General features: G+C 42.7%; 1 long non-coding RNA gene across 4 annotated transcripts; it reads left to right on the top strand.

The window, feature by feature from the left end:
- The first annotated feature begins 1,113 nt into the window (after positions 1–1,113).
- Positions 1,114–19,994, top strand: LOC113984897. 4 transcript variants are annotated; one of them, XR_005563363.1, is made up of 7 exons: positions 1,114–2,729; positions 4,267–5,879; positions 6,059–6,175; positions 7,663–7,903; positions 14,928–16,723; positions 17,407–17,452; positions 18,643–19,994. It is a non-coding gene; the product is annotated as an uncharacterized LOC113984897 (long non-coding RNA). The 4 variants fall into 4 exon arrangements; XR_005563362.1 differs by having other exon boundaries at positions 14,928–15,016; positions 15,356–19,994; XR_003539660.2 differs by having other exon boundaries at positions 14,928–19,994.
- Positions 19,995–20,599: the final 605 nt, after the last annotated feature.

The raw sequence follows: 20,599 nt of genomic DNA, 5'->3' as shown, positions 1-20,599 counted from the left end.
CAGCAGTGCCCGGCAGCTTCGCTCCCTGTGCACCCCGCTTTAAGGGTTTTTTTACCCCAGGGCTGCTCTGGTACGAGCTTCTCTGGACTTTGGGAGGCACCATGAAAAGAAAAAAGTAATGCTTCTCCCCTTCCCGGGGACAGCAGCCGTAGGAGGGAATGCCATTTTACGTCCTGGCAGCCCTGTCAGGCCTCATTCCATTACCCGCAGTGAGCTGGGCCCACATGACATGGCAGGCACGGCCCTTCGTGCCCACCTGCACCTGGCCTGGGAGGCCAGCAGGGACCGGCCACTCTTCCCAAGCCCTGCAGTGGGGACAGGTGGTGGGAGCTGTGCCTCAGTAGGCTGGGGAGGGCAGAGGGAGAGGCACCATTGCCGTCGGGAAGCCCTGCAGATCATGGTGGGCCTGTCCTTGCCACCCCAACTGTGCTGCAGCTGGGTTGATTCCAGAGATGGCAGACCCCAAGGATGTACACAGCTGGGATCCTGGTGCTTTTGCTACTTGTTAACTAATGGTCTGTCTTTTTATTTTCACAGCAATGTATGTTAGGACCCAGTACAACGCTTCAGATAGAGATGGCTCCTTAAATGCCCAGCTCAGAGGCAGAAACCCCTGGGCTGTCCCTGTGAGGGGCTGCAGCAGGTCCTGCCTGGCTGGTCATGGAGAACCTGGGCACACCATGGAATGGCTTGGGGCCATTCCTGAGGTACAGTGAGAGAAGCAGTAGGGTCGTAAGGGGTGTAGGAATGGGGAGCTTGAATTAATGCAGTGAGGAAGTGGCAGTATTTGGTGCAAACCTGCAACAATCAGGCGGTTTTCATGCCCCAGGTCATGAGACAGCTTGTTTGCATGGAAGCAAACTCATAATAAAATAACAAGTGACAGGGAGCCATTTGTTCATTGTCATTTCTTAGACAATTATGGAAGATGAGGACAGTTTTTCCCAGCCTTAGGCTGGGAAAATGACTTTGTAAGTAGTCTTGTCTCCTAGAGGTATGCTGAGAGTATGGGTAAGGCTGCGTCAGTGCCACCAAAGCTCCTGTATCCCCTGGTAAGAACCAGGACCCAGACACTCCTGCTACCTGTTTTGGGTCTGGAAAGAGGCTTTCTGGGAAATAAAGGTTTGACAGCAGGTGAGGCCAGGAGAGCTGGTTAGCCTGCATATAATCTCTGCTTCTGCATTTGGAGGGTGAGGAGACACAGTCTGAGGTGGGATGTCCTGCTTTCAGGAATCATTCTGAAGGTCTTCTCTTTCACTTTCCCACTTCTGTCATTCTTGACTTGCACCACCTTTTTTTTTTATTTATTTTTCACTCAAGACCTTTTTTGCCTAATTACTTGCTCCTATTCAAGAATATCTGGAAAAGTTTGTCAGATGGAAAAAAGAGTTATCTGTTTTCTCAGTTTCCCAATTTTTGCATATGTGTATTCTTTTTAACCTCTGCAAATTCTCTAAGAATAGGAGGAAGGAAAAAATGAAGTAACCAAAGACAAGGCAAAATCAGAAAATCAAAAAAAATTCTGAAATTAAATTAAACTGTCATATCAAATTTTTACTAAAACAATGGGTTGTTAAAATGGCGTAGAAAGTGCTCATTTCCATTTGTAATTATTCGAAAGAGTTTTAAAAGGCCATAATTTTTACTATTTCTGCTAGATTTCATTTGGTAATGCCCTTGTACCAGTAGAGGTCAATACCTCCCAGTGATTCTGTGTCTGTGGGATGAACAGTTTGGGTTTGGTTTTCTTTAGAAAAGAGTGGAATTTGGTATGGCTGATGTGCAAGAGGAAAAACTGAAAGATAGCTGTGCCCAAGGACAGAAGAGTTAAGAGATTCCCCACCCACACTTGGGACTTTGGGAAGCAAAACTCCTTGCCTGTGACTGTGACTCATTGTGTGAGTCCCACTAGCTCTTTGTAGGTGATAGTTGGAAAAAAATGGGTAAAAACAAGAGAAAAATATGTGCACTGTGTGTGTGTTATACAAATGATATGTTTACTCGTGTGGCCAGGCAAAGGTTCTCCTGAAGCTGGGTTAAAGGTGGAAAGACGTGGTCTCTGTTAAAAGTAAGAAGTAATGCTATGAGAAAAAGCAATGCTGAAGTTGGTGTGGTGCATGTAGCATGACTGTAAGTAGCTCAGCAGTATCTGAGCTGTAACTGCTGTTGGAGAACATTGTCCTCTGGAAAACGTTCGACAGGTTCCTGGAAGGTCTGTGGCCCTGGGGAGACTCAGTGTCTATATTCGCGATTTGGAAAACAACCTGAAAGGGCTGGAGATAGCACAAAGATGGTGTGTGACAGTCAAAGCCAATGAGTTACACAGTGGCTGCATAATCTCTGCAAAAGTGCCATTAGCCATAAGGAGCTGATCCCTTCCATACAGTGCTGGTGAGACCATGACTGTGGGCAGCTTCCACGCCCATAACCCACATATCTGCAGAGGCCTCAAAAACCCAGTGAGGTGATTTATGATTGTGCTGCTTAGCACACTCAGTGGAAGGCTGAGAGAAGGCTGTGTGGGAGCCACAGCAGACAGTTTTTGTAATTTTTGCTTTGCAGACCACCACGATTTTCCAGGGGAGATGCAAGCCTGGGATAGCGGCTGTTGAGCTCATAGACTCGCTTTGTTTAATTATCATTCGCAGACTGTTTAACAGGGGCCTGGAGACCCTAGGAACTGCCAAGAGCCAGAGGTTGGCAACCACCAACATCTCTGTAGGAAGAAGGTATGTAAAACCTCTATTTATTTAATGGAGCTGAAAAACAGCCTGAAATGGTATTTTATGTACGTAATTGGGCATTGAAGTGACAGATTGAGAGCTCTGGTGGGCTTGCTGTCACCAGAAGCTCTTCAGTTGGTCAACTCGCTTTTGAATCTGGACAGCCATGCTTGCTGCTGCCATTGGTGTTTCATGGGCTGTGGGGTATCTGAAGGCTCTCAAAACATCTGTGCTTTGTACCAGTTACTTGTAATGCCTCTCTTCATGTCAAAGCCTTTCAGGTATGGGGTCTCCCACAGTCCTTTTAAACAAAAAATTTCAGCAAGGAACTGATCAAATTTTGCCTCCTGTTGTTAATATTTATTTTTAGTTTCAGGCACTTTTGGATGTTGTCCTCATTGCTTGGTCTATCAGTTTTAATGGATAAAGTTTTAATTATATTGTGTTTCAGCCAGAATCCTTTAGGACTGGTGTTAATTCTCTTATTTTCAACTCAAAAAGTGTGGGGGTGCCTCTGCCTTCCTCCCAGGCTCTTGTGCTCTCTGATTGGTCTCCTTCCACTGCATGTGGGTGATGGGTTCTCAGAGATATCAAGTCACCTGAAATTTAACTAGAGGAGGGAGGGAGAGGGGAGGGAAAGGTTCAAGTGTGCCCTTTGCCTTTATAAAACATGACAAATGGTTTGCGGTCAAGCTGATATCTTCCTGTGTGCTATCAGGACCTGGGCACAGATTTGTAGGAAATGGGTTTTGCTGGTTCTTATGTGCATGAGCAGAGAGTCTTTCTCAACAGTTTCTTTGATAATTGTTTCATCCTGCTAATAACATTGTCGCTGTGTGGAGGTTCATGTGTGTTTCTGTCCTTTCCCTGTGCCCCCTCCGGTAGCTTTAAACCTGATGTCCAGTTTAAAACACATCTGTCAGCACAGTAAAGGTGTCAGAGACACAACACTCCCACGTTTATTGAAAATCTGTACCCTCGAAGAAAAGAGAGGTGCAAAATAGGCCCCCTTGAAGGAAAAGGTTCCAGTACGTGCTTGCAGTTTGCTGGAGAATTTCCCATGTAAATACCCCAGCTCAGCCAGCCCCCAGGTTCCCATCAGACAAACATCTGCAGGAGGCCAGATGTTAACCCTTCCAACACACTGCAGTAGTTTTGCCATGCTTCCTTCCTGCTGTTTTCCTCTCCCTCTCCCTTCTCTCCCACAAAGCCCCTGTCTTTACCTTGCCAGATGATGTTTAGAGGTGAATTTAGGGATGCTTATAGGACATTTAGGGGATGTGCTAGAGCTCAGGGATGTATCTAAGGTAGGTGTCTCCTTGCTTCTCCACTCTAGAGAGCAGGTCATCCCACCTGTGAGACCCATCTTGGGAGGCATCACTCATTCTCCAGGAGTACCTGTCTCTACAGTGACTCCAGAGAAACTGCAGTGGATCAGACATCTATTTTCCAGACAATTAAATCTTTGAGTTTAATTTTAATATTGCCTTTAATGCAGGTAGTTAAATCCTGAGACCCGCTCTCAGCAGATGTGTTTTTCCAGGTGAAAAGGGAGGGCCATTTTGCCTCCCTGCTACCCCAGAGCTGCCTTGTGAAGTGAGACATGCTACAGTTAAGGAGCCTGGAATGACTGTGCCACCCTTGCCCACACCATGACCATGGCCATTCCATGTTTCCGACTGGGAAGGGAGCTTCCATGCAGCACAGCAAGTCACCACCTGAGCGATACGTGCGCACATGTGGGTGCCCCTGTGTATTTTTGGCTCTGCTGCCAACACTTTGGAGAGAGTTATGAGATGGATGAGAGAGATTTGGTCCAGACTTGTGTCTCTATCACAAAATCGGGCTGTGGTTCAGCACCGGGCAGGCTTTTCTGCCATCAACTTACCCTTAGATGGGGACAGAGCAGCTGCTGGAACAATTTGTGGTGTGGATAACTGAAGAGTGCATCTGCAAAATACCTTCTGCTTGCAGACCCTTACATTGCCCTAAAGGAATCAGTCGATTTGCAGGGGAGGATGCTACAGTGCAGGATCCTAGAACTGTTAAAGGATTTAATCCAAACATTCAAGAGTCAGAAAGCCAGTTGGATCCTGACAGGAGGGACATTGATGCAAAGTCCTTGCTGGGTTTCTGGTGCTCAGAAATCTTCCTAACAACCCCCATGTCATGAGTGTTTTGGTGAAGAACTATATAAAAATACCAGAAGTGTGTTATGCAATAAGGTGTTTGGGATTACAAGGGAGACCTTGCAAATCTAGCCATGAAGCATCTGCATGGAAAAAAGAAAATTTAATTCGCATCTTCTTTCAGCTGCAACCTAAACTTTGTGCTAAGTTAAATCTCCCCAGCCCTGGGCTGATCCCTGTAGCCCCTCCAGGGTTTTCAATGCATCCAACAATGAAAGTGAAATCCAATCCCATCCAATTAGAGGAAAATGAATGGCTCATCTACAATAAATGGGCTCTGAATAACAATAAGCCAACAAGAGAGCAATGAACTGGAGACAGAGTACAATCTTCCTGAATGTTAATCGGCAACTAACTCCACAAGCTTCTTAGGGATGGAAAGAATTGGAGGAAAATAGATTAGGGAAGCTTTAGAGCACATTGCCTTTTAACTGCTTAGGCCTCACATTTTTACCTAAATACAAGAATGTTTCTAATGCTGCCTTTTGCAGAGTGGAGGGAGGGTGTGTGTGATGGGGGTGTTTGTTCTCAAAGTTAAATGTTTTCAGTTTATTTGTAATTTGTCGTGGTAGGTCCTACTATATAGCCTCTACTGTTATTTCATGGTTTTATTTATTCAAAAGTCCTTTTCTAAAATTAAAAATGGCAGAAGCCTTGGAAAATGCTTTCTGTAGATCTGAGAATTTGGGGAATGAGGCTGAATGAATTCAGGCCTTAGCCTGAGACTGAAGAGAAGCTGGAGAGGCAAAAAAGAAAGGATGAGGAAAACTCTGCTGGAGTTTTCCTTAAGTTCAGCTTAACTTAAGTTCAGCTGCTGAAGTGCCGTCTGTACCAGCAAGGTCCCCCGATGCTGCCTGCTCTCTGGTTCCACCCAGATGCCTTTTCATGCTGTCAAGGCTAGTAATACCTGAAATACCTCAGCTCAGCTCAGCTCAGCTGCCGCTTTCCACTGCCCTCAGCCTCGCAGGTAATTTTTGTAAAGCCAGGGAAGATGCAAGCTTTCCTGACCCACCATTAAGAAGCCTCTGCAGCCATGCAGGCTCCATATTCAAGGCAACCAGGTCTCACCAAACTGAGCTGGGCTGTCTATCTTCTCTATTCAGCCTATTAATTCCCTAATAACCTTTGCGGTTTTATCCCCTCCAGACAAGCAGAGATCTTATTCAGCCAGACCAGCACTACCATCCCCTACTGCCTACCTTCATCCCCAGGAGTCAGCTCAGAGGCCATGAGCAGTGTCAACAGCTGATGAGGCCTCACCAGGTGAGAGCAGGTTAACCTCACTGCAGCCTGAGTACATGCCTCGGCAAGCTGGTCCTCTGGGAAGTGAAGTGCTCCTGCGCTGGTGACATTTGAGGTCCAAGCCAAAAATGGAATGGAGTAACTTTTAAGTCAAATGATACAAAGTGCCTTTGTAATTTATTCTCCTAACAGGGGTTGTTGATGCAAATATGCTTTGTGTGTTGCATTCTTTATCACAAAGGTCTTCCCAGAAGCAGCTCCAAATTTGCTGTGTCATGGCCAAGAAAGCTAGCAAACAGGTCTGTAGAAAACTAAAGTATTCTTTCTTTGTATGGCAAGATGAAAATGGAGAGAGGAGCCATATCCCCCTTTCCCTCTCCTAATCTGCTGTACAAGCAAGGGGTCACTTGTATTCTTTCAGAGGAGCAAGAATTTGATAGATATGTAGATCAGCTGTTAAGTAATATACATGTGAAACTAAAGAGGAATTGGGAGGGAGAATTATTAATTTGTTAAATTAGACAACATTTTTGTCTTGGCAGCACTAAAATAAATTTCCAAAGGCCATTGTTTGTTTGAACAAAGAAAGGAAAGGAGTTGTTAGAAGCAGTTTACACAGCTCAAATGTGAGGGGTTGTGTGCATTAACAAGACCAGCCCTGGTGCTCAGCATGTAGCACAGAGAACACATTTGCTGTAGTGTGCTGGACACGCTCTGTCCAGCACTTGGGAACAGCATCACACCCTGCCAAAACTTAACATTGAGAGCAAAAAATGCCAAGGAGAATTTCAAACTCAACAAACATATTTTTTCTAAAAAGTGACTTAAACTGTTGGCCAGGACAAGGCAGTGGCCAGTAGAAGCCCCTGGCTTTGACCATTTGGGGAAAAAATACTGGTCCTTTCCCTTTCAGCAGCCTCAAAGCACCATCATCCTTCCCCTATCTTCCTTCAAACACTCAGCAGTAAACGCAAGCCATTTGCTAGAGTCTCCCACTTTGTTTTGTTTCTTGGCTTTGACTGTCACCAACCAAAAAAGCAATTCTTTGGTTAGTTGGGGATTTTCAATGCAAGAGGTTTGTTCTGCAAGTCCTGTGAAGAGTTAGGAGTGCTTTGCTCCCCAGATAAGGTGCAGCATAACATTTAGCCCAGGCCCAAGCATCTTAAAAAGCATAAAAAATCCTAGCCTTATTGTGCAAGAACTGCATGGCTTTATGCTCATCGTATGACAAAAAGGGAATGGTACCAACAGGTTAAATCGTTGGTTCATAAAACCAGATTCTGGTAACTGTTTACCCCAAACAGCAGCACCTGTTCCTCATGTGTAACAAGTTGCTACTCATCATGGGTGTCACAGTGAAGGTACAAGGTAGGGTAAGGACAATTCTGATGAAAAAAAAACATTTTCTGTGAGAGCTTGAGAGTAGGCATTTTCATTTAGAAGAGCAATATCCCATGAAAACCAGTTCCTTTTTCATAGATGCTCATCATGTTTTCATTTTTTGACAGAAAAGGGAACCATCGCCACTTTTTTCTGTGACCATCATACATTCAAAGCACTGCAGCCCAAGGGCTGACATCCATTTTCTTTTGGCACTGGACCACCTCTCCCATGAAGACCTGCACCAGGGGCTCCTACAAGGCTCCTGCCACTGCTTCACACAGTGGGCAGCTGAGATGCCCAATGGATGGATGATTTTCTCTCAGCCAGGAGTGCTTCCTCACCAGAAACTTCAACATCAACCCTGGGGTAAGGTGGTTGCATTTTGGAGACTTAGAGCTGCCCTCATTTCTCTCCCTCATCCCATCTCCAAATCTTCCTGTGACCTCGCAGTGGCAGCCTAGCCTGCAGCAGGCTGGCTGCAACGCTGGCAGAAAAGAACTTAGAGCTTGCTTACAGCATAAATCTTAGCCTTGCCAGGCTACAGGGAGAGCTTGCTGCTGAAATCTTTGCTCATGGCAAAAATCTCAGTGCCTTGGACAAGGTGTGATCTTCCTGCTTCAGTGGCCATGGTGGGCTGCTCCAGGTCAAAAGCATTTTTGGCCTGGGGATCTTGTGTCTCCCCTCAGGTCACTTACCAAGCTGAGGACCTCCATGTCCATGCATGACCCAACCCTGGGTCATCCATATAAAATGCTTGAAAAATCTCTTTTAGGTGCCTCCATCAGCTGCATCTCTGTCTGGAAACTAAGAAACAAAGACCTGTGCCTTTAATCTTGTTTGGTCTTAGCCCCTTACTTTTAAATTCTTTACTAGGGATAGATGTTCCCTGTCATATTTTGTAATCCCAGCCTGCTGAAGAGGCTGATGCCCAGAGCAGAGTGCAAGGCCAGCGCTGCCCTGGCACTCTCACAGGGCTGTTCCCACTGGAGCTGCTGGAACAAAGGACTGTTTGAGACTGGCTTTGGCGGCCCATGGCTCCCTATGGGGATCTCTTCCATTTCAGAAAAAAATCTGGCAAATTTTTGCCTTTTCTGTCCTGATGTTTGTGACTGTTCCCATGTCAGGAGGGGTAAGTCAGGAACAGAATGATTCGGGTCCTGCAGGCTCCCAGCAGAGCGCCAAAGACCAGACACCTTTCCCTCAACAAGTTTTATGGATGTTGCATAATTTGTGGGTTGATAATTAATAACTAACTCCTGCTATAGTAATCTGCTTTTGCTCTCCTCTCTGGTATCTACTGGCTGGGAAATCAAGGTGGGTTAAACAGCATTATAAATAAGGTAAAATTTTTCCCCAGGTAGTTCTTAGAGGGGATGGATGCTCAGATGACTTTTTTAATTACTGACATGAACATCTTTACTGATACCAGGAGTATCAGTGGTCTGAAAGGGAGTGCTTATTGAGAAGCGTAAATTGTTTATTAAATAATATTTTGAAAGGAAAACACCTGTTTTAGGAGGATATCTGTCTGGATGGAGGCTTCCTGTGCTGAACTGCATTGTACATGTGGGACCCAAAGTGGCCTTGTGGGTGGGCAATACTGCTCTACCATGAGACCAGTTGTACCTGTCATGGCACCCATGCCCAGGAGAGCGTGGGATATGACATAGCTTTCTCACTTCAGTTACCCCTCTTCAAAAACGGAAGCAGATTTCCGCCTTTTGTAATTTCCAGAGGCTTTACAAAGGGAGTCAAGTCTCAGGCCAGAGCTGCAGGTGGCCCTTTGGGTGGAGGTGTACAGCTTGAAGTACCCAGCTCCTTTTCTAACTTTAGACAGTCACCATCTCCCACATTTATCATATAAACACATGCTGTTTACATTCAGATTTATCCCTGCTACTGTCTTTCAAAGTCTCTTGGTAACCCCTTCCACAATCAGCTTGCTTTTATTTGAGTGACTGACCCTATAGACAGCGGCAGATACTCTGTTCCCGTGGATCTCCTAGGGGAGCTCAGCCCTCTAGCCCAGTATCTACATCCAGTGTGTCCATCAAAATTCAGGAACTACCATAATGCTGTCATACCCCTACAGCCCAAACTCAGGCCCAACTTTTCTAATGCAGAGCTCTCTGCTGCATTTTTATTAGCTGTAGGACTGCAGGAAGGAACATCTCAGATCTTCATGTGCACCTTTGCTCTGCTCAGCTTGCCTGAAAAGAGAGATTTTAGAATATCTTTGTCCCGGGGCAGCCAGGATTTAGTCTGCAAGCTCTAGCTGCCCCCTCCACTTTCTGAGGGGTTGCAGGCCTGCCACAGCCTTAGAGGCTGCCAGAGTGTAGCACAGTTCATTTGAATTTGAATAAAGTACTGAACTTTATTTTGAGCCCTAAAATTCAAATCAAAATGCAATGAGCGCACGCCTGGAGGATGTGGATTTAAAAAAGAGCCACTGAGCTCTTTTTCAGAGCTATCCATGTTTCCCATCTCTCTGGTTTTATCATCTGGAGAGCAAACAGTAAAAAAAAAAAAAAAAAAAAAAGAAGCCTCTGCATCCCAAAACATGGACTCACTGAAAGATTTTCACTGACATTTTTCCGGTGATAGGAAAAAAAATGACTCCTTAGGCAAGATATCCTTGTTTATTTCTCATCAGAATAAAATTCTGGTTAACACAGAGAGGCTACCCTAAATATCTTAGGAGGGCTTGTTTGTTTGTTTTTAAAAAAAGGGGGGAAAAAACCCTAAACCAGTAAAGTTTAATACCAACTCAGATTTTGACAATTTGGGCAGAGTTATGTTGTTTTGGAAACACAGTCAAAACTGAAAATTATCTCAAAGTTTGCTGTAGGAAAATGGCTGCCACATTAAGTGGGTCTAGCAAAAAATGCTCAGTAGTTTGTCAGAGAGGGAGAAAAACAACCACCCTGTCCCTGGAGTTACCAGGGCTCCAAATTGGGAAGAGTCACCAGGTAATCCTTTTTCAGTAGAGGCTTGCAGAGGAACTATCAAGCCAGTGCAAGAATAATAAAAACGTTAATTATAGGCTTTCTCTCCCTACAGAACACATGGATTTTAATGCCTCTTGCAGGGATTTATCACACATGAGAATGTGGTATATTTTTTACTGCTACTTCTTACTCTTTTACTCACGAAATACTGGAGTTCTCCAAATATGATGTTCTCAAAGACTAAATCCTTAGCTGGTAGAAAATGGGATAATGCAGCTAATTCCCTCTGCAGCTACACTGATTTGCACCAACTGCAGATCAGCCCCGTTACATTACCTAGGCACAGAGTGGAGTTGCCTTAATTCTTTTTTCTTTTCTCGATTTCAGTTTCAAAAATTAAACTGTCTTACAAAGTACATGTTTACAAATGAGACAAAACCCATTACACTGAAACTATTTAACGGTAAGCAGGTTAGATCAGCTGTCCTATGATAACAGCTTCTGATATTGGTGTCTCTTTTTCGTGCAGGCTTAAAACTTTACTTGCAAAATCTCCTTGTATTCCTTTGAACTCCCTTGGGAGATTAAAAACAAACAAAAAAAAATACTCCAGTTAACACTCCCTCGTTTCATTTTTAAAGGTCATGCTTAAAGCTGGCAGTTGTTATAGGATCTGTCCTCTGTAAAGAAAAGTCTTAACTAGCCAGGCACAGACTTAACCTCACCATCGAAAAACTAACATTGTCACTAGGATATGGAGAAACCATGGTGAAGAACTAGCAACAGCCAGACCACGGCAGAATGAGCAGTCGGCATCTGCTCGGTGGGCCTTTATCATGCAGTGTTGTATGTACGATTCAAAATGCACAGAACGATTGTTGAAATGATGTAGACAAATTGACTCAAATTAGTTTAGCATGGGCCATGCAAAGTTTAAGCTTGTTGAGCCCAGACACATAGCAACAGCCTCCGCGCTTTGCGAGGCTCCGCGTTCGAAGCGGTAGCAGGAAAAGTGGTATTCCAGCCCATGTTCACGGGGCTTGCTTTTGTGCCTGCCTGCCTCTTTTCTTTTAATTTTGCCTGGCTCTAGAAAGTCTTGGCAGAAGCAAGCCCTGCTGAAGACTACACTAGCACTGATAATTTTATAGAAGTACTTGTGAGCTTTAATGTCATTTTATACTTCCTTAATCTTTTGACTGTTACTTAATGACAAACAAATCCCCAAAGAAGTGGGGAAGGGGGGAAGATTAAAAGGATTTCGAGATTGTATTCTCTGCTTTCAGTCAAACTGTCCCAAATCCTGCCAACACAATTCTCTAGTGCCCTATGACACCCCTCCCCAGACCACCAGGAGTGAGTTTCTTATTGTATTTACAGTAATCTAATTACAACAGTTCTTCAATTCACAGCCAGCTTTGGTATACAGACTTTAGCAAGAACTCTCCTCTCAGTGCAGATTGCAAACTTTAATCTTTTAAACTAACACAGAACACGCCCCTTCCCCCCAAAAAATTTCTGAAATGCCTGTGTAAGCTACTAAGATGTGTTCTCCCTCCCACGCCCGCCAACGCTTTGCTTATCTTTTTGTTAAGTTTTTCTTTGTGCCAATTTACTGCCTAAGGTAATGAGAGAGTTCCTGAGAGATAGTATTCTGAAAGGTTATAAAATGATGGTAAAACCAGGTTGCCTGCCAGAAAATTTGTTTTAAAAATTTCTCTAAATATGTGTAGTTACCTTAATTTTTTTTAACTTCTTCCTGTATTTTCTAGTTGAAGAAGCAGCTATGTAGAAGAAATATAGTTTGAATGTTTTACTTAAAAATGAAATAGTCTTGGCTTAAAATTGTCGTTGCTCAAAGTCATTTGATGCAAATCTTAAAGCCAATTAACTTTATTTAGAAGAATCAGATGACAAAAGCAGATGGAGTTTGTACCTAATAAAAATGTCAAGAAAATGAAGATAGAAATTATTGTTTTACATGAAGCAAAGTATAAAACAAAAGTAGCATCCACAGTGAATTAGCAGATCGGGACATTCTTCGTGCATCATTGCAGCCATCTAGCTCTATACACGAGTATTGCACCGTTCAGTGTCAGTTCCATCACAGGTTTTTCTCTTAGAGCTTTTACAGTAACAATGGGTTTACCAATTAATATCTTCAGCAAGTTTGAGGGAGCTTTTATCTTCTTCCAGTCTGGCATTTGAATTTATCAGCTCACATACAGCCTAGTCTTGAACTCACTAAAGATAATAAAATCTTCACTCCTAAAGAGATTAGGAATAATTTCAGTCCAATATTACTGCAGAACTTGGGTCTTCCCCTGTACTGTGTTCTTTAGAAGATACACAGAGGGCAGAAGTAATGTTACATATTACATATTTCATATTACATTTATGAGTGTTTCAAATACTCAGTTTGTCCTTTGGTATCTGGTTGGGTGGTTTCTGTGAGGCTTACCAATCATTTTGCTTTCTAGTATGTTATCAGCAGTTCTTGTCATGTCAGAGTTGTTTTAATATTTAATTCCTCCTGTTGAGATACATTGCTATGTAAGCTGAAATGAGTGGACAGTCAAACCTCAGCTATTTCCTAGTATTGTCTGTGAACCTTGAAAAACTGGGAACATAGTAGTGTCTTTCTGGTCTCTTGAAAAATTGCTTCTAATGTGCTTTGGTGCTGTTTTCCTGCAAGCAAACTGTCCATGGTAATCCTCAATAAATGCAGCACTTAGTCAGTTTGTAAAATCTTTAGGTTTCTAGATAATGTGTATGCTCTGCTTGATCCAAGGAACTCAAAATAATTAAATAGCTTTGAAAAGTTCATATGAAAGATATAGCAGCTGCTTGAAAACCTCCAAGCTTTCACCAAAGTGTTTTGGAAATGACAGATTGTACACAGTAGTTAATTTCTGTGCAATTTGACTTCAATTTTAATCTCTGGGATAATAGATCTAATACTCACAGTCCAGTAATTTATCAAGTTGGACAAGGTACAGGAAATACTCCTAGCCTTATAAAAACAAAGTTCATTACCAATTTGGGAGATATTCTCATGTCAGGGACTCGGTCTCTATCGAGGGGGAAGATGCTGCATTGGGAAGAGCGGAGCAGGGAATCCCGAAGCGTATGAATGCCATCTGCTGGCACTAAAAAATATGACCCTCCACCTACCTTGAAGGCGGGTATGGAACGCCAGATCTCGATTCTCGGATTGGCATGAGCCAGTCACGTTATTCCATATATAAACTCACGTCAGTAGAAGAAGAATTAAATTGCAAACATATAAACCCTCCTTTAATGGGTATCTCTGTGCCTGAGCATTAGGTTTGTTTAATGTTTTATGTCATTTGGGCTTAGCTAGATTAGGAATAAAAAGACATCTGTGCTTGCAGCTTTGCTAAATATCATGTTTAGATGGACTAATCCTCATGTAAGTTTATATCCATTACACTATGGTTTTATTGTTTTACATGCAATGCTGCACGGAAAGGGTTCTCCCAGCAAAGCCAGGTTTAGCCCGAGCGATTTCCTCTCTCTGGGTTCATAACCAGCTTTCCTTTTCAGGGCAAAAATCAGGCTTGCTCCAGAAGGGAGTCTTGGGAGAATGAACTGCCCAGGAGGACCTAGGGGTGAAACACAGAGCAACCCAACCAGACAGAGAGAAGCCCACATTTCTACAGGAGCTCATAGCCTCTGTGAAATTCTTGGGGTTCAAAGTACAGAAAACAATAATTAAAAAAAAAAGGTGTATTTTTAAAGCAGACTAGAGTCCAACAATTTGCACAGGTCAAATAATTATGAATTTTAGAAATATTTCATGAGTATTTTAAGGTCTATCCTCTCAGCACACTCCTTCAGGAACTGGTAGTTCTACCTGGAGTATGATGCTAAAAGACAATCTCTTCCTGAATACAATCAAGCCCATGCCTTGTATTGCTGCTGGCAGAGACCTGTAGCCCATCTACCTTTATCGTGATGGGACAAAAAATCAGGAAATAAAAACTAAGTACGAGCCCTCACCATGGTTTGTCCATCTCTTCTGGGCTGATCTCAGATTCCAGACGGGGAGGTGAGGTTCCTAGGTTCACCCCTAGATTTTGACTGAGCCAGCTGAGTGTGGGCCCTGCTCTTTCTTAGCTGCTCATGTCTGGCAGAAAAACTGGCAGGAAATAAACCCAACCTGTCCTCTCATTTCTTTTTTTTTGTGAGACTAAACCAGAGAAACAGCCACTGATTAGGGACTTTCCAGCTCACACATCCAGTTCTTTGAGGAAACACCAGATCTCAGTTGAAATGCCCTTTATCACAGCAGTGCAAGGCGCAACCTTTCCAAATTTGACACAGACCAACAAACACAGAGGAACTGAAAAATACAAAATGTCAAAGGGATTTGGCTCCTGAGCTGTTTAGATTTACGGGCAATTCATTCTCTCTCTCCATAGCATTGTTCCAGACAATAAGAACCGTAAGATGTCATGGATGGAACAGCTGTCCCGGGAACTTCCACTTGGGGGGAAAGCATGTGACCAAGGTGTGTGATTTAATCTCTGTAGAAATGGGAATGATTTGAGTGGTTTTGCTTGGAAGTATTAGGCTGAATTTAGAGAGTATGTTTACAATTTTTAATCAGAATTATCACATTGTCATTTTGTAATCAATGAGTAGTCAGAACATTCCTTTGTACGTTTGATTAATTGTCTTGGGTCTATGCATGAAGAAATGGCACCACCTCCCTCATACTCCCCATAATGCACAGTGGATATGATACACTATATTTTGTCCAAGAATGGTCCATTCTTGTGAGGCTTTACCCTTTCCATGATTCATCTCAGAAAGATGTCTTCTCTTATTTTTTACTTTTTTCTTCGAGGTACTTCGTGTTGCTCAGAAATGAACCAAAGCTAAGCAAGCTGGGAAGGCTCTCATTATCTAATGCCTGAACTCTGAAACAGTGCAACTAATGATGGCAAGTGGTTAATGATGGGTCAACAAAGGGATATGACTAATGAAGGGAAAAGGATTGCAGAAATGCAAAGTCACTGAGTGCACTGTATGGCAGATAAAAACTCCCTAAGTCCTTGTAACCCCAAGCCTGCAGTCATGTTTTCACCCTCCCACTCCCTTTCCTGGTAGCACAGCAAGAATTTCCAAATCATCCATGGCAGGACCTGGCAAAGCTGCAACTCCCACTACACGAGTTCAGGCTGACCACACACCCCCCCAACCTCTGTCTGCTCCATGGGATGTCAGAGAGTTGTACTGGCATGTCCTCTAAGCAAGGACAGCAATCCCAACAATTCTTTAAAACAAAAAGTAGTTCTGTGTCTTCTACAGACTGTTAACTGCATTACAGGAGTGAGTCAGTGCTTTAAAATGCAAGTAATTAACAATTACTCTCATCATCACTGCTATTATTTTTATTCCTTTTCTTTAAGGGAAAAAGCAGTTGAAGGAGAGGGTTTGATTCAAAAATCAGGAGAAGAAAGGAAGCTATACTCCACATACTGAAGAAGGGTACAAAACCATTGTGCAGAATCTAGATGTGGTTGTATACAGGAGTCCAGGGTTTGTGAAACCATGTGATTTCCTTTACTTTTGAATGTTCCTTTTATTCACTCGATATGCCAACTGTAAGTATGGAGTGATCAGGCAGAGATCAGACACAACATTAGAAAGCTGTAGGATCACCAACTATTCACTCCTTAATAGTGTCAATAGGATCTTACTTTTTATTTAAAGTAGGTGACTTGTAGTTCAAAAGTGACACGAAGGTACTTTCTGTGACTTTTTCCACACCTATTTTACACCTCTGTGTCATATTTGTCTTTTCGTTTGTAGGAATAAACACAATAACAGCAAAAATAATCTCTGGTATGTCACTACTGTGATAGGCACAACTTGAGAACAGGGCAAGGTGCTGGCTCTCTTGATTTAGAGCTAGCATTGATCAGACCATTTACTAGAACCTAAGACAGACCCTGGTGTGGTTTACTGTTATGCTGCTACCTCTGGAAGGTACCAAGAGTACCCGAAAGCACTTGCTTATCTATAATCTGATAATTAAATAGCTGTAACTAGTCTGGAGATCTTTGCCTGATTTTTCAAATGCTTGTGTGTCTCATCAGTCCACTGGGAAGAACAAGGAAGCAGAGCAGGGAGTTGAATGTCTAATTAAACTGGTGGAAGGCAGGTATCCAGCTCTGCAGAGACATCTTGGGAGAGAAAAGCAAGGAAAGAGGTGCTCAATGCCTTTACATGCCTGGGTTTTATCTTTGGTTAGTCGTAACCTCAAAAACATGGAAGAACTTCTTGCTGCATATATCTGTAAATCCGATAATGTTAATGTTTTATTTCACAACAAAAATGGGGGCATGGTAGAGATAGACTTGAGGAGTGACTTCATGCTTGGCACGGCGTATTATTTTAAATGTCAACCTCTTGGGGAAGGTTCCCATGCCAACAATTTTCTTCAGAGGTTCGACACTATGAAAGTGGGTGAACACATACCCAACTGATAACTCATTCAACCTCCCACCTTCATAAAACAGAGTAAAAAGTCTTACAAAAACACAGTAGTAAGTAGAGCATACAGCTGGGAAACAGCAAGAAGGACATTTAATTTAAAAATTAATAACAAAAACCAAAGCGTCACAAAAGAGCTGCTGCATTTCTATGCAGCATGCCACACCTAGGAGATTAAACAGAAATATTATCATCTATACCTATTTATTCAAGGCAGGGATCTGACCTTTCCAGGCTCATTTGTTTCAGCAAACTTTGCTCATGCTACTCATGACTGCTCGTATTCACAGGACTTGCAAGATTAGAACATCAAATAACTGCTGACAATAAAAAGACAGTGTAAGACAGGAGGAACAATAGTGTTTCTTCTTATGTAATTATCTTTTTTGTTTCTTTAAGACTCTGAGAAACCACTTCAAATATTTTGATCAGTTTCCTGTCAAAGGTAAGTTCTTTAATAGGCCACTGTACTTCTATAGATAGGAAGCTTTTCTGCGATTGTTGCGAATCTCAATTAATACATTAAACCAGGTACTACAGTTCTAGTAAATACTATTATAGTGATTATTTTATTCCATGTTTGTCAACGTCTACCCAATCATTTTCTCAGCTCTACAGAAGAAATGCCACCCTGCAGGTTGAGCAACAGATCCAGACTGCCTCAGGGGATGAGTGGCTTCAGTCTTGTCCCTTGACCCCAAAATGACACCATGGCCTGACCTATAAAATGTGGACAATAGAATCTATTCACCTTTGTAAACACTAGTGCAACATATGGTTGAATAGTAGTATGTAAATTTGAAATCTTAATTAAACTGAGGCAGAGAGCCAAGTAATCACAAGACACACACTACTTGAAGCAAGCTCATTAATAGTCCTGCTGCTGGAACCAGTTTCTTAATGGCTCAGTAATGAGCTGACTACAATCTGCAAAACCACGGATCTTGATAATTTTTTAAGTAAATAATTAGATTGTAATAATGACTTGAACTTGTGTGTGCACATGTAACAAAAAACCGATACCTCCAAGCACTTAACAGACTAGGACTTAAAATCTGTTCTTGCTTATTCCCAAATTGTATTGGTATAACTCTGAAGTCAGCTGTGTTACAGAAAGGAAGGAGGATACTCTGGCTTTTCTGTCAGTACCTGGCACTGTCATGGGACTTCAGTAGGATGTTTAATCTGTTACTTTCTGACCCCTCAATCAAAGATGTTGCACAACCAACCCACATCTTTGAGTTTCTTCCCTTGCATGCTCCAGTCACTCTGTACTCCAACCAGACAGACAGTTTCATTTGCTATGAGATGAGATGCACCTGCAGGTAAGGTATCACGCTTAATCAAGCATGTCTCTTCATATGCAGTGACAACATTACATACATTTGAGTAGGGTATCCTGCTCTTTCATTCCACCCTGGTTTTGTTAGGAGGAACGTTGGCCAGCAGCCTCACTACCATCAAATGTTGGATATTAATCTCCCTCCTTCCCCTCCTTTCTTCTTTCCTTCCTTCCAGCACATTATTAACCTAGGTCATCTATTCAGGGAACTCATTTTTAAGCCCCAAGATAGATTTATATTTCTAATTTGCAAAAGCACAGTCCTTGCCTAATCTCTCTCCATTACATCACAGGTATGGATCTGCAATGGAGATGTATTCACATCCATGGCACACAACTTAGAAAATAACATCCCATAAGGTCCATCTCCGGCCTTGGCTGCTCCACTGCACAATCTCTAGGAATGGATCAAACGAAACAGCACATGCAGTATCTCACATTGCCTCCCTCATTCAACATGTCTCCTGTTTAGCAAACAGTTCAGTGGGAGTTTGCTGTCCAGTCACATGCCTGCAGAGTTCAGCAGACACATGCTCTCCCCACAGCTTTGACTTTTCACAACGTTTACCTATAATGGGAAAATGGAACTGCAAGGCCTAGGAATTCAGCAGACACTCATCACATTTTCAATTAAGTTCTGCACTGAGAGCAAAAGACTTTCAGGGCTCTTTCCTACGTCTACATTGAATCCGATACAGTAAAACTCCAACTCTGGCTGCAGCTCCCCACAGATACTGCAGCAGTAGAAGCAACCACAATCCTCATAATGGAATACAAAACGTATATATTTTTACTTCAATTATTTTCTGCATCTATAATCATAGTGCATTCACAGACAAAATCTAAAACCCTATAATCTAAATGAAGGAACCACTCCTCCACCAGGGAAGACAGAATGTTGTATTTTTTCCATTTTAAAATTGTTAAGAAGGTAATTATATGCTATTTGCAATCAAGGAACGTTACTTATTTCTCAGTAAGATCAAATAATATAAATAAGTCTTGACTGAATATACCAACAGCAGACCATCTTTGAAACTATTTATAAAGGAAATGTTCAGTGAATGAAAAATTAAATGAGACCAAAAATAGCCATGATGATACCTCTGCAACCAAAACCTTTTCCTCAGCTTTGACGTTGGTTTAGCAAAGTAACAGGGACACTGCTCATTTGTTTTCTGTTGTTCACAGAGATGTCTGCCTGAAGTTATTTCAGTTACTACACCTGTTAGTGAAACTCCTCTGCCAGTGGCTGTGGTTTAATGAGGAAGTTGGTTCTTTCTGTCAACTCAGCAAAACACTTGACTGAGTCCTTCTGTGCCATCCTAAGTCTTTCAGAGTCTGAAAAGGTTTTAATCTCTGCAATGCCTTTAATTTTCAGTTACTAGGAGGCAAAACATACTTCGATGCCTCATGCTGTAAAGTTTATGGGTGATTAACTCTACTACAGAAAAAATATTCAAGCAGCAACTCTTTCTGTTGCCACGAGAAGCTACAGGCCTTGCATTTGAAGCAGAGCACCGCATGTAAAGAAAACACTATGTACAGCTGGGCCTTAGGGCAAGGAATGAATAGCAGCTACAGGTAAATATCCTCATCTCAAAGATCAAAAAGGTGGCAACAGTTGTGGGCAGGGTTTTTTAGTACCAGGCAGGTAAACACTCTCTGTAAACACTGAGTTCGGAGAGTCCCTGACCAGTCCTCCCAGACGGAAATCAAGATCCCAGAGTAGAGCTCCTCTGAGCCTGTGTAGTATTTCTAAAGAATGCAAATAGTTCTTGCACTCCGTGTGTCTCCCATGTCCTGGAAGAACCCAAGGGGTGCTCCCTACCAGACACAAGCCTTGCTTTTTCACTTGGATTCTCCCACGTTGATGCTTTCACTGTTCAGATCCAAACCGAAGAATATGGCTGGTATTTGTTCAGCAGGTCAGGAATGCCACGTCTCTGTTACCAGCAAACCCCTCCGAGCCCATGCAGCATTGCTCTTATGGATCACATTGATGCACAAAGGAAGGAGGAAGTTTAGGCGGTATTTTGCCTATACAACTTTTTTAAACTCACAAAGCATTTCATAGTGTATGTATTCCTGTGCGGCTGAGAGTTCTGTTTCCAAACTCATATTCAAAGTGCCTGTGACTTTCCTCTCTCCCTTGGCCATCCAGCACTTCCTTATCTAACAAACTTGAAAGTCACTGTTCATCCCCAGAGATCCTTAGAGATGTACATGGAGAGGTCCCAAAGAAGGGGA

This window comes from Pipra filicauda, unplaced genomic scaffold (assembly GCF_003945595.2).
Source record: "Pipra filicauda isolate LSUMZ 115617 unplaced genomic scaffold, ASM394559v2 scaffold201_size1378038_pilon, whole genome shotgun sequence".
NCBI classification, from domain to species: Eukaryota; Metazoa; Chordata; class Aves; order Passeriformes; family Pipridae; genus Pipra; species Pipra filicauda.
This window is presented reverse-complemented; position numbering and strand designations above follow the sequence as displayed.